Source organism: Pleurodeles waltl, chromosome 2_1 (assembly GCF_031143425.1).
Source record: "Pleurodeles waltl isolate 20211129_DDA chromosome 2_1, aPleWal1.hap1.20221129, whole genome shotgun sequence".
In the NCBI taxonomy this organism is placed as follows: Eukaryota; Metazoa; Chordata; class Amphibia; order Caudata; family Salamandridae; genus Pleurodeles; species Pleurodeles waltl.
The window spans coordinates 525,987,319-526,008,218 of record NC_090438.1 but is presented as its reverse complement, the minus strand read 5'-3'; the positions used below and the strand labels follow the sequence as shown (position 1 = coordinate 526,008,218).

Below are 20,900 nucleotides of genomic sequence, written 5' to 3'. Positions count from 1 at the left end.
TTTGAACTCAGATAGCTGGATTCAAAGGCGCAAGTGCTAACCATTACATCATAGAACCACTCATGATAAAAAAAAAGCACAGATTGCTGCAGCAATTTGGAAAGATGGTAGTTTTTAATATTACGCAAACTAAGATGAACTGCATTTTATTACTTTCATATTTTGGTAAACATTTGCATATTTAAAACGGCTTGGAAAGGATGTTGCCCAAAGCAGTTATATAACATTAAACTTTGTTGGATATTACTTACCACATGGGATATCTTTTTGCAATAACATATAAGCGGCAAACTGAGGAATTCTCTTCGGTCACAATGGAAACTTCACACTAGTACAGAAGCCTTCCATAATGTAATGGTAGGCACCTTGAACACTTAATCCAGTGATCCCTGTTCACATCTCAGTTTGACCTTCCTGAGCTGTAAGATTATTGTTTGCCTTTACTTGTTGGAATTTTTGGTTTGAAAAATGTAATATTTAAGAACTTACTGTGACTTATTACCCTATAGATAAGTATTTATGCATATGTAGCAGTGCGAGTGTGTATGACTATATTAAAATATAAACATATAAATCATAACTAAACATAGCTAGTAGAGGTGAAAATAACAAAGAGTTGATGCCTATCCACATTTGAATCATGAGTATATTTTCCTCTTTTTTCTATATATTCAGAAATTGAGATAGTTGTTTTTTGCTCATTGTTTTTGTAACAATATAGCTGATTTATACAGTGCGCATGAGTTGTGTATAGTGGTGAAAAGAAAATCAGATCAGTATCTACCTATAATACATCTAATCAAAAGATTATACTTTATGATTGCAGATTGACTCTTGGAAATCTGTCTGAGGACCTTTCTACTACACAATTCCAACACTAATGTTCAGAATGACAAATCTTGTATCTCAATAATGCTGCAATTTTGATTCCTCTAGTTTTCTTTTGAGGACTGCGTCTACTTTAAAATGTGCTATCTTGTCCTGATCAATAACAGGAAGGTTAAAAAGGTAGTGTTGTGAATTAGCTCTCTGAAATGTGTTTGAGAAAAACAGGATATGATTTAAAAATGTCTAGGTATTTTGACAAGACCTTTGTGTCACATGTATTGCACATTTTGAGTTTCTACAACTTGCAAACAGCTGAAAGACATTTAGAAAACAATAATGTAATGACTACTTCAGCCTACTGGCATTTGCTGTGTGCAATCAATGAGCAAAGCTGACAGATGAGTAGTAGTTCATGAGCAACAAAACGGCCCACTAAAGATGAAGTCAGATAATTTAATTCAAATTTCAAAGAGCTAACCATTATACCATGGAACCACCTCTACCAGAGACAGAGATACTGCTGCAGCAATTTGTAAATGTAAAAGGTTTTATTGTTGTACAATCAAAAACGAACAACATTTTATAACTTTCATAATATGGTAATCTTTTACATATTTAAAATACTTATGGAAGGATGCCATTCAAAAAATACAAATAGCATTATAACTCTTTTTACTATTAATATCCAATTGGGATATAGTTTTTGCAGCAACAATACAGCTACCCACTGAGGCATTCATTTATTTCACAATGGCAAAAAATCTAAACTCATGGAGGGTTCCATGCTGTAATGGTCAGCACTCTGGACTCTGAATCCAGTGATCCGATTTCAAATCTCGGTGGGACCTTCCAACCTTTTAGAATTTAATATGCCATTGACTTTTAAGAATTTTAGTCTCAGAAAATATAATCTTCACTTTATATACTTATACATATAAACTTGTATATAGCTATCGATGTCTATGTAGCCATATCTTTCTTTGTAGCTCCATGAAAATATAAAATACAAATGATTAAATATTGAATCTGTAGAGGTGAAAATCAGAAACAGATGTTGTCTATCCACATTTTAACACAAGTAGATTTTCCTCTATCTTCTCTATGTCCAGGAAATGAGATAGTTACTTTTTGCTCATTTCTTTCTGACCATATTCTTTACTTCTACAGTGCATTTCATATGTTAATTATTTTGAAAGAGAAAACAAGATTAATACCTATGATACGTCTAATCAAATGAGAGTATTTTTTGATTGTGGAATTACCATTGAAAATCAGTGTGAAGTTTGTTTCCTTTTTCAGTTTCAAGGTTAACATCAAAACTGTATTTCTTCAATCGCAGTAATACCCCACTTTTGATTCCTCTACTCATGGTTTATGGAGGCTTGTTAATTAAATTATGCCCCATTTACATTATCAGTAAACAGAAGATTTAAAAATGTAGTGTCTTGAGTAATCCTTCTGAAATGAGTTTGAAAAACCCCCTGATATATTTGTAAAATGGCCCCACAGCGATTTGAACTCAGATAGCTGGATTCAAAGGCCCAAGTGCTAACCATTACATCATAGAACCACTCATGCTAAAAAAAAAAAGCACAAATTGCTGCAGCAATTTTGAAATATGGTAGTTTTTAATATTACGCAAACTAAGATGAACAGCATTTTATTAATTTCATATTTTGGTAAACATTTGCATATTTAAAACTGCTTGGAAAGGATGTTGCCCAAAGCAGTTATATAACATTAAACTTTGTTGGATATTCCTTACCACATGGGGTATCTTTTTGCAATAACATATAAGCGGCAAACTGAGGAATTATCTTCGGTAACAATGGAAACTTCACACTAGTACAGAAGCCGTCCATAATGTAATGGTAGGCACCTTGAACACTTAATCCAGTGATCCCTGTTCAAATTTCAGTTTGACCTTCCTGAGCTGTAAGATTATTGTTTGCCTTTACTTGTTGGAATGTTTGGTTTGAAAAATGTAATATTTAAGAACTTACTGTGACTTATTACCCTATAGATAAGTATTTATGCATATGTAGCAGTGCGAGTGTGTATGACTATATTAAAATATAAACATATAAATCATAACTAAATATAGCTAGTAGAGGTGAAAATAACAAAGAGTTGATGTTTATCCACATTTGAATCATGAGTATCTTTTCCTCTTTTTTCTATATATTCAGAAATTGAGATAGTTGTTTTTTGCTCATTGTTTTTGTACCAATATAGCTGATTTATACAGTGCGCATGAGTTGTGTATAGTGGTGAAAAGAAAATCAGATCAGTATCTACCTATAATACATCTAATCAAAAGATTATACTTTATGATTGCAGATTGACTCTTGGAAATCTGTCTGAGGACCTTTGTACTACACATTTCCAACACTAATGTTCAGAATGACAAATCTTGTATCTCAATAATGCTGCAATTTTGATTCCTCTAGTTTTGTTTTGAGGACTGCGTCTACTTTAAAATGTGCTATCTTGTCCTGATCAATAACAGGAAGGTTAAAAAGGTAGTGTTGTGAATTAGCTCTCTGAAATGTGTTTGAGAGAAACAGGATATGATTTAAAAATGTCTAGGTATTTTGACAAGACCTTTGTGTCACATGTATTGCACATTTTGAGTTTCTACAACTTGCAAACAGCTGAAAGACATTTAGAAAACAATAATGTAATGACTATTTCAGCCTACTGGTATTTGCTGTGTGCAATCAATGAGCACAGCTGACAGATGAGTAGTAGTTCATGAGCAACAAAACGGCCCACTAAAGATGAAGTCAGTTAATTTAATTCAAATTTCAAAGAGCTAACCATTATACCATGGAACCACCTCTACCAGAGACAGAGATACTGCTGCAGCAATTTGTAAATTTAAAAGGTTTTATTGTTGTACAATCAAAAACGAACAACATTTTATAACTTTCATAATATGGTAAACTTTTACATATTTAAAATACTTATGGAAGGATGCCATTCAAAAAATACAAATAGCATTATAGCTCTTTTTACTATTAATATCCAATTGGGATATAGTTTTTGCAGCAACAATAAAGCTACCAACTGAGGCATTCTCTTCTTTCACAATGGCAAAAAATCTCAACTCATGGAGGTTTCCATGGTGTAATTGTCAGCACTCTGGACTCTGAATCCAGTGATCCGAGTTCAAATCTCGGTGGGACCTTCCAACCTTTTAGAATTTAATATGCCATTGACTTTTAAGAATTTTAGTCTCAGAAAATATAATCTTCACTTTATATACTTATACATATAAACTTGTATATAGCTATCGATGTGTATGTAGCCATATCTTTCTTTGTAGCTCCATGAAAATATAAAATACAAATGATTAAATATTGAATCTGTAGAGGTGAAAATCAGAAACAGATGTTGTCTATCCACATTTTAACACAAATAGATTTTCCTCTATCTTCTCCATGTCCAGGAAATTAGATAGTTTCTTTTTGCTCATTTCTTTCTGACCATATTCTTAACTTCTACAGTGCATTTCATATGTTAATTATTTTGAAAGAGAAAACAAGATTAATACCTATGATACGTCTAATCAAATGAGAGTATTTTTTGATTGTGGAATTACCATTGAAAATCAGTGTGAAGTTTGTTTCCTTTTTCAGTTTCAAGGTTAACATCAAAACTGTATTTCTTCAATCACAGTAATACCCCACTTTTGATTCCTCTACTCATGGTTTATGGAGGCTTGTTAATTAAATCATGCCCCATTTACATTATCAGTAAACAGAAGATTAAAAAATGTAGTGTCTTGAGTAATCCTTCTGAAATGAGTTTGAAAAAACCCCTGATACATTTGTAAAATGGCCCCACAGCGATTTGAACTCAGATAGCTGGATTCAAAGGCGCAAGTGCTAACCATTACATCATAGAACCACTCATGATAAAAAAAAAGCACAGATTGCTGCAGCAATTTGGAAAGATGGTAGTTTTTAATATTACGCAAACTAAGATGAACTGCATTTTATTACTTTCATATTTTGGTAAACATTTGCATATTTAAAACGGCTTGGAAAGGATGTTGCCCAAAGCAGTTATATAACATTAAACTTTGTTGGATATTACTTACCACATGGGATATCTTTTTGCAATAACATATAAGCGGCAAACTGAGGAATTCTCTTCGGTCACAATGGAAACTTCACACTAGTACAGAAGCCTTCCATAATGTAATGGTAGGCACCTTGAACACTTAATCCAGTGATCCCTGTTCACATCTCAGTTTGACCTTCCTGAGCTGTAAGATTATTGTTTGCCTTTACTTGTTGGAATTTTTGGTTTGAAAAATGTAATATTTAAGAACTTACTGTGACTTATTACCCTATAGATAAGTATTTATGCATATGTAGCAGTGCGAGTGTGTATGACTATATTAAAATATAAACATATAAATCATAACTAAACATAGCTAGTAGAGGTGAAAATAACAAAGAGTTGATGCCTATCCACATTTGAATCATGAGTATATTTTCCTCTTTTTTCTATATATTCAGAAATTGAGATAGTTGTTTTTTGCTCATTGTTTTTGTAACAATATAGCTGATTTATACAGTGCGCATGAGTTGTGTATAGTGGTGAAAAGAAAATCAGATCAGTATCTACCTATAATACATCTAATCAAAAGATTATACTTTATGATTGCAGATTGACTCTTGGAAATCTGTCTGAGGACCTTTCTACTACACAATTCCAACACTAATGTTCAGAATGACAAATCTTGTATCTCAATAATGCTGCAATTTTGATTCCTCTAGTTTTGTTTTGAGGACTGCGTCTACTTTAAAATGTGCTATCTTGTCCTGATCAATAACAGGAAGGTTAAAAAGGTAGTGTTGTGAATTAGCTCTCTGAAATGTGTTTGAGAAAAACAGGATATGATTTAAAAATGTCTAGGTATTTTGACAAGACCTTTGTGTCACATGTATTGCACATTTTGAGTTTCTACAACTTGCAAACAGCTGAAAGACATTTAGAAAACAATAATGTAATGACTACTTCAGCCTACTGGCATTTGCTGTGTGTAATCAATGAGCAAAGCTGACAGATGAGTAGTAGTTCATGAGCAACAAAACGGCCCACTAAAGATGAAGTCAGATAATTTAATTCAAATTTCAAAGAGCTAACCATTATACCATGGAACCACCTCTACCAGAGACAGAGATACTGCTGCAGCAATTTGTAAATGTAAAAGGTTTTATTGTTGTACAATCAAAAACGAACAACATTTTATAACTTTCATAATATGGTAATCTTTTACATATTTAAAATACTTATGGAAGGATGCCATTCAAAAAATACAAATAGCATTATAACTCTTTTTACTATTAATATCCAATTGGGATATAGTTTTTGCAGCAACAATACAGCTACCCACTGAGGCATTCATTTATTTCACAATGGCAAAAAATCTAAACTCATGGAGGGTTCCATGCTGTAATGGTCAGCACTCTGGACTCTGAATCCAGTGATCCGATTTCAAATCTCGGTGGGACCTTCCAACCTTTTAGAATTTAATATGCCATTGACTTTTAAGAATTTTAGTCTCAGAAAATATAATCTTCACTTTATATACTTATACATATAAACTTGTATATAGCTATCGATGTCTATGTAGCCATATCTTTCTTTGTAGCTCCATGAAAATATAAAATACAAATGATTAAATATTGAATCTGTAGAGGTGAAAATCAGAAACAGATGTTGTCTATCCACATTTTAACACAAGTAGATTTTCCTCTATCTTCTCTATGTCCAGGAAATGAGATAGTTACTTTTTGCTCATTTCTTTCTGACCATATTCTTTACTTCTACAGTGCATTTCATATGTTAATTATTTTGAAAGAGAAAACAAGATTAATACCTATGATACGTCTAATCAAATGAGAGTATTTTTTGATTGTGGAATTACCATTGAAAATCAGTGTGAAGTTTGTTTCCTTTTTCAGTTTCAAGGTTAACATCAAAACTGTATTTCTTCAATCGCAGTAATACCCCACTTTTGATTCCTCTACTCATGGTTTATGGAGGCTTGTTAATTAAATTATGCCCCATTTACATTATCAGTAAACAGAAGATTTAAAAATGTAGTGTCTTGAGTAATCCTTCTGAAATGAGTTTGAAAAACCCCCTGATATATTTGTAAAATGGCCCCACAGCGATTTGAACTCAGATAGCTGGATTCAAAGGCCCAAGTGCTAACCATTACATCATAGAACCACTCATGCTAAAAAAAAAAAGCACAAATTGCTGCAGCAATTTTGAAATATGGTAGTTTTTAATATTACGCAAACTAAGATGAACAGCATTTTATTAATTTCATATTTTGGTAAACATTTGCATATTTAAAACTGCTTGGAAAGGATGTTGCCCAAAGCAGTTATATAACATTAAACTTTGTTGGATATTCCTTACCACATGGGGTATCTTTTTGCAATAACATATAAGCGGCAAACTGAGGAATTATCTTCGGTAACAATGGAAACTTCACACTAGTACAGAAGCCGTCCATAATGTAATGGTAGGCACCTTGAACACTTAATCCAGTGATCCCTGTTCAAATTTCAGTTTGACCTTCCTGAGCTGTAAGATTATTGTTTGCCTTTAGTTGTTGGAATGTTTGGTTTGAAAAATGTAATATTTAAGAACTTACTGTGACTTATTACCCTATAGATAAGTATTTATGCATATGTAGCAGTGCGAGTGTGTATGACTATATTAAAATATAAACATATAAATCATAACTAAATATAGCTAGTAGAGGTGAAAATAACAAAGAGTTGATGTTTATCCACATTTGAATCATGAGTATCTTTTCCTCTTTTTTCTATATATTCAGAAATTGAGATAGTTGTTTTTTGCTCATTGTTTTTGTACCAATATAGCTGATTTATACAGTGCGCATGAGTTGTGTATAGTGGTGAAAAGAAAATCAGATCAGTATCTACCTATAATACATCTAATCAAAAGATTATACTTTATGATTGCAGATTGACTCTTGGAAATCTGTCTGAGGACCTTTGTACTACACATTTCCAACACTAATGTTCAGAATGACAAATCTTGTATCTCAATAATGCTGCAATTTTGATTCCTCTAGTTTTGTTTTGAGGACTGCGTCTACTTTAAAATGTGCTATCTTGTCCTGATCAATAACAGGAAGGTTAAAAAGGTAGTGTTGTGAATTAGCTCTCTGAAATGTGTTTGAGAGAAACAGGATATGATTTAAAAATGTCTAGGTATTTTGACAAGACCTTTGTGTCACATGTATTGCACATTTTGAGTTTCTACAACTTGCAAACAGCTGAAAGACATTTAGAAAACAATAATGTAATGACTATTTCAGCCTACTGGTATTTGCTGTGTGCAATCAATGAGCACAGCTGACAGATGAGTAGTAGTTCATGAGCAACAAAACGGCCCACTAAAGATGAAGTCAGTTAATTTAATTCAAATTTCAAAGAGCTAACCATTATACCATGGAACCACCTCTACCAGAGACAGAGATACTGCTGCAGCAATTTGTAAATTTAAAAGGTTTTATTGTTGTACAATCAAAAACGAACAACATTTTATAACTTTCATAATATGGTAAACTTTTACATATTTAAAATACTTATGGAAGGATGCCATTCAAAAAATACAAATAGCATTATAGCTCTTTTTACTATTAATATCCAATTGGGATATAGTTTTTGCAGCAACAATAAAGCTACCAACTGAGGCATTCTCTTCTTTCACAATGGCAAAAAATCTCAACTCATGGAGGTTTCCATGGTGTAATTGTCAGCACTCTGGACTCTGAATCCAGTGATCCGAGTTCAAATCTCGGTGGGACCTTCCAACCTTTTAGAATTTAATATGCCATTGACTTTTAAGAATTTTAGTCTCAGAAAATATAATCTTCACTTTATATACTTATACATATAAACTTGTATATAGCTATCGATGTGTATGTAGCCATATCTTTCTTTGTAGCTCCATGAAAATATAAAATACAAATGATTAAATATTGAATCTGTAGAGGTGAAAATCAGAAACAGATGATGTCTATCCACATTTTAACACAAATAGATTTTCCTCTATCTTCTCCATGTCCAGGAAATTAGATAGTTTCTTTTTGCTCATTTCTTTCTGACCATATTCTTAACTTCTACAGTGCATTTCATATGTTAATTATTTTGAAAGAGAAAACAAGATTAATACCTATGATACGTCTAATCAAATGAGAGTATTTTTTGATTGTGGAATTACCATTGAAAATCAGTGTGAAGTTTGTTTCCTTTTTCAGTTTCAAGGTTAACATCAAAACTGTATTTCTTCAATCACAGTAATACCCCACTTTTGATTCCTCTACTCATGGTTTATGGAGGCTTGTTAATTAAATCATGCCCCATTTACATTATCAGTAAACAGAAGATTAAAAAATGTAGTGTCTTGAGTAATCCTTCTGAAATGAGTTTGAAAAAACCCCTGATACATTTGTAAAATGGCCCCACAGCGATTTGAACTCAGATAGCTGGATTCAAAGGCGCAAGTGCTAACCATTACATCATAGAACCACTCATGATAAAAAAAAAGCACAGATTGCTGCAGCAATTTGGAAAGATGGTAGTTTTTAATATTACGCAAACTAAGATGAACTGCATTTTATTACTTTCATATTTTGGTAAACATTTGCATATTTAAAACGGCTTGGAAAGGATGTTGCCCAAAGCAGTTATATAACATTAAACTTTGTTGGATATTACTTACCACATGGGATATCTTTTTGCAATAACATATAAGCGGCAAACTGAGGAATTCTCTTCGGTCACAATGGAAACTTCACACTAGTACAGAAGCCTTCCATAATGTAATGGTAGGCACCTTGAACACTTAATCCAGTGATCCCTGTTCACATCTCAGTTTGACCTTCCTGAGCTGTAAGATTATTGTTTGCCTTTACTTGTTGGAATTTTTGGTTTGAAAAATGTAATATTTAAGAACTTACTGTGACTTATTACCCTATAGATAAGTATTTATGCATATGTAGCAGTGCGAGTGTGTATGACTATATTAAAATATAAACATATAAATCATAACTAAACATAGCTAGTAGAGGTGAAAATAACAAAGAGTTGATGCCTATCCACATTTGAATCATGAGTATCTTTTCCTCTTTTTTCTATATATTCAGAAATTGAGATAGTTGTTTTTTGCTCATTGTTTTTGTACCAATATAGCTGATTTATACAGTGCGCATGAGTTGTGTATAGTGGTGAAAAGAAAATCAGATCAGTATCTACCTATAATACATCTAATCAAAAGATTATACTTTATGATTGCAGATTGACTCTTGGAAATCTGTCTGAGGACCTTTGTACTACACATTTCCAACACTAATGTTCAGAATGACAAATCTTGTATCTCAATAATGCTGTAATTTTGATTCCTCTAGTTTTGTTTTGAGGACTGCGTCTACTTTAAAATGTGCTATCTTGTCCTGATCAATAACAGGAAGGTTAAAAAGGTAGTGTTGTGAATTAGCTCTCTGAAATGTGTTTGAGAGAAACAGGATATGATTTAAAAATGTCTAGGTATTTTGACAAGACCTTTGTGTCACATGTATTGCACATTTTGAGTTTCTACAACTTGCAAACAGCTGAAAGACATTTAGAAAACAATAATGTAATGACTATTTCAGCCTACTGGTATTTGCTGTGTGCAATCAATGAGCACAGCTGACAGATGAGTAGTAGTTCATGAGCAACAAAACGGCCCACTAAAGATGAAGTCAGTTAATTTAATTCAAATTTCAAAGAGCTAACCATTATACCATGGAACCACCTCTACCAGAGACAGAGATACTGCTGCAGCAATTTGTAAATTTAAAAGGTTTTATTGTTGTACAATCAAAAACGAACAACATTTTATAACTTTCATAATATGGTAAACTTTTACATATTTAAAATACTTATGGAAGGATGCCATTCAAAAAATACAAATAGCATTATAGCTCTTTTTACTATTAATATCCAATTGGGATATAGTTTTTGCAGCAACAATAAAGCTACCAACTGAGGCATTCTCTTCTTTCACAATGGCAAAAAATCTCAACTCATGGAGGTTTCCATGGTGTAATTGTCAGCACTCTGGACTCTGAATCCAGTGATCCGAGTTCAAATCTCGGTGGGACCTTCCAACCTTTTAGAATTTAATATGCCATTGACTTTTAAGAATTTTAGTCTCAGAAAATATAATCTTCACTTTATATACTTATACATATAAACTTGTATATAGCTATCGATGTGTATGTAGCCATATCTTTCTTTGTAGCTCCATGAAAATATAAAATACAAATGATTAAATATTGAATCTGTAGAGGTGAAAATCAGAAACAGATGTTGTCTATCCACATTTTAACACAAATAGATTTTCCTCTATCTTCTCCATGTCCAGGAAATTAGATAGTTTCTTTTTGCTCATTTCTTTCTGACCATATTCTTTACTTCTACAGTGCATTTCATATGTTAATTATTTTGAAAGAGAAAACAAGATTAATACCTATGATACGTCTAATCAAATGAGAGTATTTTTTGATTGTGGAATTACCATTGAAAATCAGTGTGAAGTTTGTTTCCTTTTTCAGTTTCAAGGTTAACATCAAAACTGTATTTCTTCAATCGCAGTAATACCCCACTTTTGATTCCTCTACTCATGGTTTATGGAGGCTTGTTAATTAAATTATGCCCCATTTACATTATCAGTAAACAGAAGATTTAAAAATGTAGTGTCTTGAGTAATCCTTCTGAAATGAGTTTGAAAAACCCCCTGATATATTTGTAAAATGGCCCCACAGCGATTTGAACTCAGATAGCTGGATTCAAAGGCCCAAGTGCTAACCATTACATCATAGAACCACTCATGCTAAAAAAAAAAAGCACAAATTGCTGCAGCAATTTTGAAATATGGTAGTTTTTAATATTACGCAAACTAAGATGAACAGCATTTTATTAATTTCATATTTTGGTAAACATTTGCATATTTAAAACTGCTTGGAAAGGATGTTGCCCAAAGCAGTTATATAACATTAAACTTTGTTGGATATTCCTTACCACATGGGGTATCTTTTTGCAATAACATATAAGCGGCAAACTGAGGAATTATCTTCGGTAACAATGGAAACTTCACACTAGTACAGAAGCCGTCCATAATGTAATGGTAGGCACCTTGAACACTTAATCCAGTGATCCCTGTTCAAATTTCAGTTTGACCTTCCTGAGCTGTAAGATTATTGTTTGCCTTTACTTGTTGGAATGTTTGGTTTGAAAAATGTAATATTTAAGAACTTACTGTGACTTATTACCCTATAGATAAGTATTTATGCATATGTAGCAGTGCGAGTGTGTATGACTATATTAAAATATAAACATATAAATCATAACTAAATATAGCTAGTAGAGGTGAAAATAACAAAGAGTTGATGTTTATCCACATTTGAATCATGAGTATCTTTTCCTCTTTTTTCTATATATTCAGAAATTGAGATAGTTGTTTTTTGCTCATTGTTTTTGTACCAATATAGCTGATTTATACAGTGCGCATGAGTTGTGTATAGTGGTGAAAAGAAAATCAGATCAGTATCTACCTATAATACATCTAATCAAAAGATTATACTTTATGATTGCAGATTGACTCTTGGAAATCTGTCTGAGGACCTTTGTACTACACATTTCCAACACTAATGTTCAGAATGACAAATCTTGTATCTCAATAATGCTGCAATTTTGATTCCTCTAGTTTTGTTTTGAGGACTGCGTCTACTTTAAAATGTGCTATCTTGTCCTGATCAATAACAGGAAGGTTAAAAAGGTAGTGTTGTGAATTAGCTCTCTGAAATGTGTTTGAGAGAAACAGGATATGATTTAAAAATGTCTAGGTATTTTGACAAGACCTTTGTGTCACATGTATTGCACATTTTGAGTTTCTACAACTTGCAAACAGCTGAAAGACATTTAGAAAACAATAATGTAATGACTATTTCAGCCTACTGGTATTTGCTGTGTGCAATCAATGAGCACAGCTGACAGATGAGTAGTAGTTCATGAGCAACAAAACGGCCCACTAAAGATGAAGTCAGTTAATTTAATTCAAATTTCAAAGAGCTAACCATTATACCATGGAACCACCTCTACCAGAGACAGAGATACTGCTGCAGCAATTTGTAAATTTAAAAGGTTTTATTGTTGTACAATCAAAAACGAACAACATTTTATAACTTTCATAATATGGTAAACTTTTACATATTTAAAATACTTATGGAAGGATGCCATTCAAAAAATACAAATAGCATTATAGCTCTTTTTACTATTAATATCCAATTGGGATATAGTTTTTGCAGCAACAATAAAGCTACCAACTGAGGCATTCTCTTCTTTCACAATGGCAAAAAATCTCAACTCATGGAGGTTTCCATGGTGTAATTGTCAGCACTCTGGACTCTGAATCCAGTGATCCGAGTTCAAATCTCGGTGGGACCTTCCAACCTTTTAGAATTTAATATGCCATTGACTTTTAAGAATTTTAGTCTCAGAAAATATAATCTTCACTTTATATACTTATACATATAAACTTGTATATAGCTATTGATGTGTATGTAGCCATATCTTTCTTTGTAGCTCCATGAAAATATAAAATACAAATGATTAAATATTGAATCTGTAGAGGTGAAAATCAGAAACAGATGTTGTCTATCCACATTTTAACACAAGTAGATTTTCCTCTATCTTCTCCATGTCCAGGAAATTAGATAGTTTCTTTTTGCTCATTTCTTTCTGACCATATTCTTAACTTCTACAGTGCATTTCATATGTTAATTATTTTGAAAGAGAAAACAAGATTAATACCTATGATACGTCTAATCAAATGAGAGTATTTTTTGATTGTGGAATTACCATTGAAAATCAGTGTGAAGTTTGTTTCCTTTTTCAGTTTCAAGGTTAACATCAAAACTGTATTTCTTCAATCACAGTAATACCCCACTTTTGATTCCTCTACTCATGGTTTATGGAGGCTTGTTAATTAAATCATGCCCCATTTACATTATCAGTAAACAGAAGATTAAAAAATGTAGTGTCTTGAGTAATCCTTCTGAAATGAGTTTGAAAAAACCCCTGATACATTTGTAAAATGGCCCCACAGCGATTTGAACTCAGATAGCTGGATTCAAAGGCGCAAGTGCTAACCATTACATCATAGAACCACTCATGATTAAAAAAAAGCACAGATTGCTGCAGCAATTTGGAAAGATGGTAGTTTTTAATATTACGCAAACTAAGATGAACTGCATTTTATTACTTTCATATTTTGGTAAACATTTGCATATTTAAAACGGCTTGGAAAGGATGTTGCCCAAAGCAGTTATATAACATTAAACTTTGTTGGATATTACTTACCACATGGGATATCTTTTTGCAATAACATATAAGCGGCAAACTGAGGAATTCTCTTCGGTCACAATGGAAACTTCACACTAGTACAGAAGCCTTCCATAATGTAATGGTAGGCACCTTGAACACTTAATCCAGTGATCCCTGTTCACATCTCAGTTTGACCTTCCTGAGCTGTAAGATTATTGTTTGCCTTTACTTGTTGGAATTTTTGGTTTGAAAAATGTAATATTTAAGAACTTACTGTGACTTATTACCCTATAGATAAGTATTTATGCATATGTAGCAGTGCGAGTGTGTATGACTATATTAAAATATAAACATATAAATCATAACTAAACATAGCTAGTAGAGGTGAAAATAACAAAGAGTTGATGCCTATCCACATTTGAATCATGAGTATCTTTTCCTCTTTTTTCTATATATTCAGAAATTGAGATAGTTGTTTTTTGCTCATTGTTTTTGTAACAATATAGCTGATTTATACAGTGCGCATGAGTTGTGTATAGTGGTGAAAAGAAAATCAGATCAGTATCTACCTATAATACATCTAATCAAAAGATTATACTTTATGATTGCAGATTGACTCTTGGACATCTGTCTGAGGACCTTTCTACTACACAATTCCAACACTAATGTTCAGAATGACAAATCTTGTATCTCAATAATGCTGCAATTTTGATTCCTCTAGTTTTCTTTTGAGGACTGCGTCTACTTTAAAATGTGCTATCTTGTCCTGATCAATAACAGGAAGGTTAAAAAGGTAGTGTTGTGAATTAGCTCTCTGAAATGTGTTTGAGAAAAACAGGATATGATTTAAAAATGTCTAGGTATTTTGACAAGACCTTTGTGTCACATGTATTGCACATTTTGAGTTTCTACAACTTGCAAACAGCTGAAAGACATTTAGAAAACAATAATGTAATGACTACTTCAGCCTACTGGCATTTGCTGTGTGCAATCAATGAGCAAAGCTGACAGATGAGTAGTAGTTCATGAGCAACAAAACGGCCCACTAAAGATGAAGTCAGATAATTTAATTCAAATTTCAAAGAGCTAACCATTATACCATGGAACCACCTCTACCAGAGACAGAGATACTGCTGCAGCAATTTGTAAATGTAAAAGGTTTTATTGTTGTACAATCAAAAACGAACAACATTTTATAACTTTCATAATATGGTAATCTTTTACATATTTAAAATACTTAATGAAGGATGCCATTCAAAAAATACAAATAGCATTATAACTCTTTTTACTATTAATATCCAATTGGGATATAGTTTTTGCAGCAACAATACAGCTACCCACTGAGGCATTCATTTATTTCACAATGGCAAAAAATCTAAACTCATGGAGGGTTCCATGCTGTAATGGTCAGCACTCTGGACTCTGAATCCAGTGATCCGATTTCAAATCTCGGTGGGACCTTCCAACCTTTTAGAATTTAATATGCCATTGACTTTTAAGAATTTTAGTCTCAGAAAATATAATCTTCACTTTATATACTTATACATAGAAACTTGTATATAGCTATCGATGTCTATGTAGCCATATCTTTCTTTGTAGCTCCATGAAAATATAAAATACAAATGATTAAATATTGAATCTGTAGAGGTGAAAATCAGAAACAGATGTTGTCTATCCACATTTTAACACAAGTAGATTTTCCTCTATCTTCTCTATGTCCAGGAAATGAGATAGTTACTTTTTGCTCATTTCTTTCTGACCATATTCTTAACTTCTACAGTGCATTTCATATGTTCATTATTTTGAAAGAGAAAACAAGATTAATACCTATGATACGTCTAATCAAATGAGAGTATTTTTTGATTGTGGAATTACCATTGAAAATCAGTGTGAAGTTTGTTTCCTTTTTCAGTTTCAAGGTTAACATCAAAACTGTATTTCTTCAATCACAGTAATACCCCACTTTTGATTCCTCTACTCATGGTTTATGGAGGCTTGTTAATTAAATCATGCCCCATTTACATTATCAGTAAACAGAAGATTAAAAAATGTAGTGTCTTGAGTAATCCTTCTGAAATGAGTTTGAAAAAACCCCTGATACATTTGTAAAATGGCCCCACAGCGATTTGAACTCAGATAGCTGGATTCAAAGGCGCAAGTGCTAACCATTACATCATAGAACCACTCATGATAAAAAAAAAGCACAGATTGCTGCAGCAATTTGGAAAGATGGTAGTTTTTAATATTACGCAAACTAAGATGAACTGCATTTTATTACTTTCATATTTTGGTAAACATTTGCATATTTAAAACGGCTTGGAAAGGATGTTGCCCAAAGCAGTTATATAACATTAAACTTTGTTGGATATTACTTACCACATGGGATATCTTTTTGCAATAACATATAAGCGGCAAACTGAGGAATTCTCTTCGGTCACAATGGAAACTTCACACTAGTACAGAAGCCTTCCATAATGTAATGGTAGGCACCTTGAACACTTAATCCAGTGATCCCTGTTCACATCTCAGTTTGACCTTCCTGAGCTGTAAGATTATTGTTTGCCTTTACTTGTTGGAATTTTTGGTTTGAAAAATGTAATATTTAAGAACTTACTGTGACTTATTACCCTATAGATAAGTATTTATGCATATGTAGCAGTGCGAGTGTGTATGACTATATTAAAATATAAACATATAAATCATAACTAAACATAGCTAGTAGAGGTGAAAATAACAAAGAGTTGATGCCTATCCACATTTGAATCATGAGTATCTTTTCCTCTTTTTTCTATATATTCAGAAATTGAGATAGTTGTTTTTTGCTCATTGTTTTTGTAACAATATAGCTGATTTATACAGTGCGCATGAGTTGTGTATAGTGGTGAAAAGAAAATCAGATCAGTATCTACCTATAATACATCTAATCAAAAGATTATACTTTATGATTGCAGATTGACTCTTGGAAATCTGTCTGAGGACCTTTCTACTACACAATTCCAACACTAATGTTCAGAATGACAAATCTTGTATCTCAATAATGCTGCAATTTTGATTCCTCTAGTTTTGTTTTGAGGACTGCGTCTACTTTAAAATGTGCTATCTTGTCCTGATCAATAACAGGAAGGTTAAAAAGGTAGTGTTGTGAATTAGCTCTCTGAAATGTGTTTGAGAAAAACAGGATATGATTTAAAAATGTCTAGGTATTTTGACAAGACCTTTGTGTCACATGTATTGCACATTTTGAGTTTCTACAACTTGCAAACAGCTGAAAGACATTTAGAAAACAATAATGTAATGACTACTTCAGCCTACTGGCATTTGCTGTGTGCAATCAATGAGCAAAGCTGACAGATGAGTAGTAGTTCATGAGCAACAAAACGGCCCACTAAAGATGAAGTCAGATAATTTAATTCAAATTTCAAAGAGCTAACCATTATACCATGGAACCACCTCTACCAGAGACAGAGATACTGCTGCAGCAATTTGTAAATGTAAAAGGTTTTATTGTTGTACAATCAAAAACGAACAACATTTTATAACTTTCATAATATGGTAATCTTTTACATATTTAAAATACTTATGGAAGGATGCCATTCAAAAAATACAAATAGCATTATAACTCTTTTTACTATTAATATCCAATTGGGATATAGTTTTTGCAGCAACAATACAGCTACCCACTGAGGCATTCATTTATTTCACAATGGCAAAAAATCTAAACTCATGGAGGGTTCCATGCTGTAATGGTCAGCACTCTGGACTCTGAATCCAGTGATCCGATTTCAAATCTCGGTGGGACCTTCCAACCTTTTAGAATTTAATATGCCATTGACTTTTAAGAATTTTAGTCTCAGAAAATATAATCTTCACTTTATATACTTATACATATAAACTTGTATATAGCTATCGATGTCTATGTAGCCATATCTTTCTTTGTAGCTCCATGAAAATATAAAATACAAATGATTAAATATTGAATCTGTAGAGGTGAAAATCAGAAACAGATGTTGTCTATCCACATTTTAACACAAGTAGATTTTCCTCTATCTTCTCTATGTCCAGGAAATGAGATAGTTACTTTTTGCTCATTTATTTCTGACCATATTCTTTACTTCTACAGTGCATTTCATATGTTAATTATTTTGAAAGAGAAAACAAGATTAATACCTATGATACGTCTAATCAAATGAGAGTATTTTTTGATTGTGGAATTACCATTGAAAATCAGTGTGAAGTTTGTTTCCTTTTTCAGTTTCAAGGTTAACATCAAAACTGTATTTCTTCAATCGCAGTAATACCCCACTTTTGATTCCTCTACTCATGGTTTATGGATGCTTGTTAATTAAATTATGCCCCATTTACATTATCAGTAAACAGAAGATTTAAAAATGTAGTGTCTTGAGTAATCCTTCTGAAATGAGTTTGAAAAACCCCCTGATATATTTGTAAAATGGCCCCACAGCGATTTGAACTCAGATAGCTGGATTCAAAGGCCCAAGTGCTAACCATTACATCATAGAACCACTCATGCTAAAAAAAAAAAGCACAAATTGCTGCAGCAATTTTGAAATATGGTAGTTTTTAATATTACGCAAACTAAGATGAACAGCATTTTATTAATTTCATATTTTGGTAAACATTTGCATATTTAAAACTGCTTGGAAAGGATGTTGCCCAAAGCAGTTATATAACATTAAACTTTGTTGGATATTCCTTACCACATGGGGTATCTTTTTGCAATAACATATAAGCGGCAAACTGAGGAATTATCTTCGGTAACAATGGAAACTTCACACTAGTACAGAAGCCGTCCATAATGTAATGGTAGGCACCTTGAACACTTAATCCAGTGATCCCTGTTCAAATTTCAGTTTGACCTTCCTGAGCTGTAAGATTATTGTTTGCCTTTACTTGTTGGAATGTTTGGTTTGAAAAATGTAATATTTAAGAACTTACTGTGACTTATTACCCTATAGATAAGTATTTATGCATATGTAGCAGTGCGAGTGTGTATGACTATATTAAAATATAAACATATAAATCATAACTAAATATAGCTAGTAGAGGTGAAAATAACAAAGAGTTGATGTTTATCCACATTTGAATCATGAGTATCTTTTCCTCTTTTTTCTATATATTCAGAAATTGAGATAGTTGTTTTTTGCTCATTGTTTTTGTACCAATATAGCTGATTTATACAGTGCGCATGAGTTGTGTATAGTGGTGAAAAGAAAATCAGATCAGTATCTACCTATAATACATCTAATCAAAAGATTATACTTTATGATTGCAGATTGACTCTTGGAAATCTGTCTGAGGACCTTTGTACTACACATTTCCAACACTAATGTTCAGAATGACAAATCTTGTATCTCAATAATGCTGCAATTTTGATTCCTCTAGTTTTGTTTTGAGGACTGCGTCTACTTTAAAATGTGCTATCTTGTCCTGATCAATAACAGGAAGGTTAAAAAGGTAGTGTTGTGAATTAGCTCTCTGAAATGTGTTTGAGAGAAACAGGATATGATTTAAAAATGTCTAGGTATTTTGACAAGACCTTTGTGTCACATGTATTGCACATTTTGAGTTTCTACAACTTGCAAACAGCTGAAAGACATTTAGAAAACAATAATGTAATGACTATTTCAGCCTACTGGTATTTGCTGTGTGCAATCAATGAGCACAGCTGACAGATGAGTAGTAGTTCATGAGCAACAAAACGGCCCACTAAAGATGAAGTCAGTTAATTTAATTCAAATTTCAAAGAGCTAACCATTATACCATGGAACCACCTCTACCAGAGACAGAGATACTGCTGCAGCAATTTGTAAATTTAAAAGGTTTTATTGTTGTACAATCAAAAACGAACAACATTTTATAACTTTCATAATATGGTAAACTTTTACATATTTAAAATACTTATGGAAGGATGCCATTCAAAAAATACAAATAGCATTATAGCTCTTTTTACTATTAATATCCAATTGGGATATAGTTTTTGCAGCAACAATAAAGCTACCAACTGAGGCATTCTCTTCTTTCACAATGGCAAAAAATCTCAACTCATGGAGGTTTCCATGGTGTAATTGTCAGCACTCTGGACTCTGAATCCAGTGATCCGAGTTCAAATCTCGGTGGGACCTTCCAACCTTTTAGAATTTAATATGCCATTGACTTTTAAGAATTTTAGTCTCAGAAAATATAATCTTCACTTTATATACTTATACATATAAACTTGTATATAGCTATTGATGTGTATGTAGCCATATCTTTCTTTGTAGCTCCATGAAAATATAAAATACAAATGATTAAATATTGAATCTGTAGAGGTGAAAATCAGAAACAGATGTTGTCTATCCACATTTTAACACAAGTAGATTTTCCTCTATCTTCTCCATGTCCAGGAAATTAGATAGTTTCTTTTTGCTCATTTCTTTCTGACCATATTCTTAACTTCTACAGTGCATTTCATATGTTAATTATTTTGAAAGAGAAAACAAGATTAATACCTATGATACGTCTAATCAAATGAGAGTATTTTTTGATTGTGGAATTACCATTGAAAATCAGTGTGAAGTTTGTTTCCTTTTTCAGTTTCAAGGTTAACATCAAAACTGTATTTCTTCAATCACAGTAATA

The 20,900-nt window shown here is 32.4% G+C and overlaps 5 non-coding genes across 5 annotated transcripts; all 5 read left to right on the top strand.

Moving 5' to 3' along the window:
- Positions 1-3,945: 3,945 nt before the first annotated feature.
- Positions 3,946-4,018, top strand: TRNAQ-CUG (transfer RNA glutamine (anticodon CUG)). Its single transcript has one exon. It is a non-coding gene; the product is annotated as a tRNA-Gln (tRNA).
- A 4,609-nt stretch (positions 4,019-8,627) lies between these two features.
- On the top strand, positions 8,628-8,700 carry TRNAQ-CUG (transfer RNA glutamine (anticodon CUG)). Its single transcript has one exon. It is a non-coding gene; the product is annotated as a tRNA-Gln (tRNA).
- A 2,267-nt stretch (positions 8,701-10,967) lies between these two features.
- TRNAQ-CUG (transfer RNA glutamine (anticodon CUG)) lies at positions 10,968-11,040 on the top strand. The gene has a single exon. It is a non-coding gene; the product is annotated as a tRNA-Gln (tRNA).
- A 2,269-nt stretch (positions 11,041-13,309) lies between these two features.
- Positions 13,310-13,382, top strand: TRNAQ-CUG (transfer RNA glutamine (anticodon CUG)). Its single transcript has one exon. It is a non-coding gene; the product is annotated as a tRNA-Gln (tRNA).
- A 6,949-nt stretch (positions 13,383-20,331) lies between these two features.
- On the top strand, positions 20,332-20,404 carry TRNAQ-CUG (transfer RNA glutamine (anticodon CUG)). Its single transcript has one exon. It is a non-coding gene; the product is annotated as a tRNA-Gln (tRNA).
- Positions 20,405-20,900: the final 496 nt, after the last annotated feature.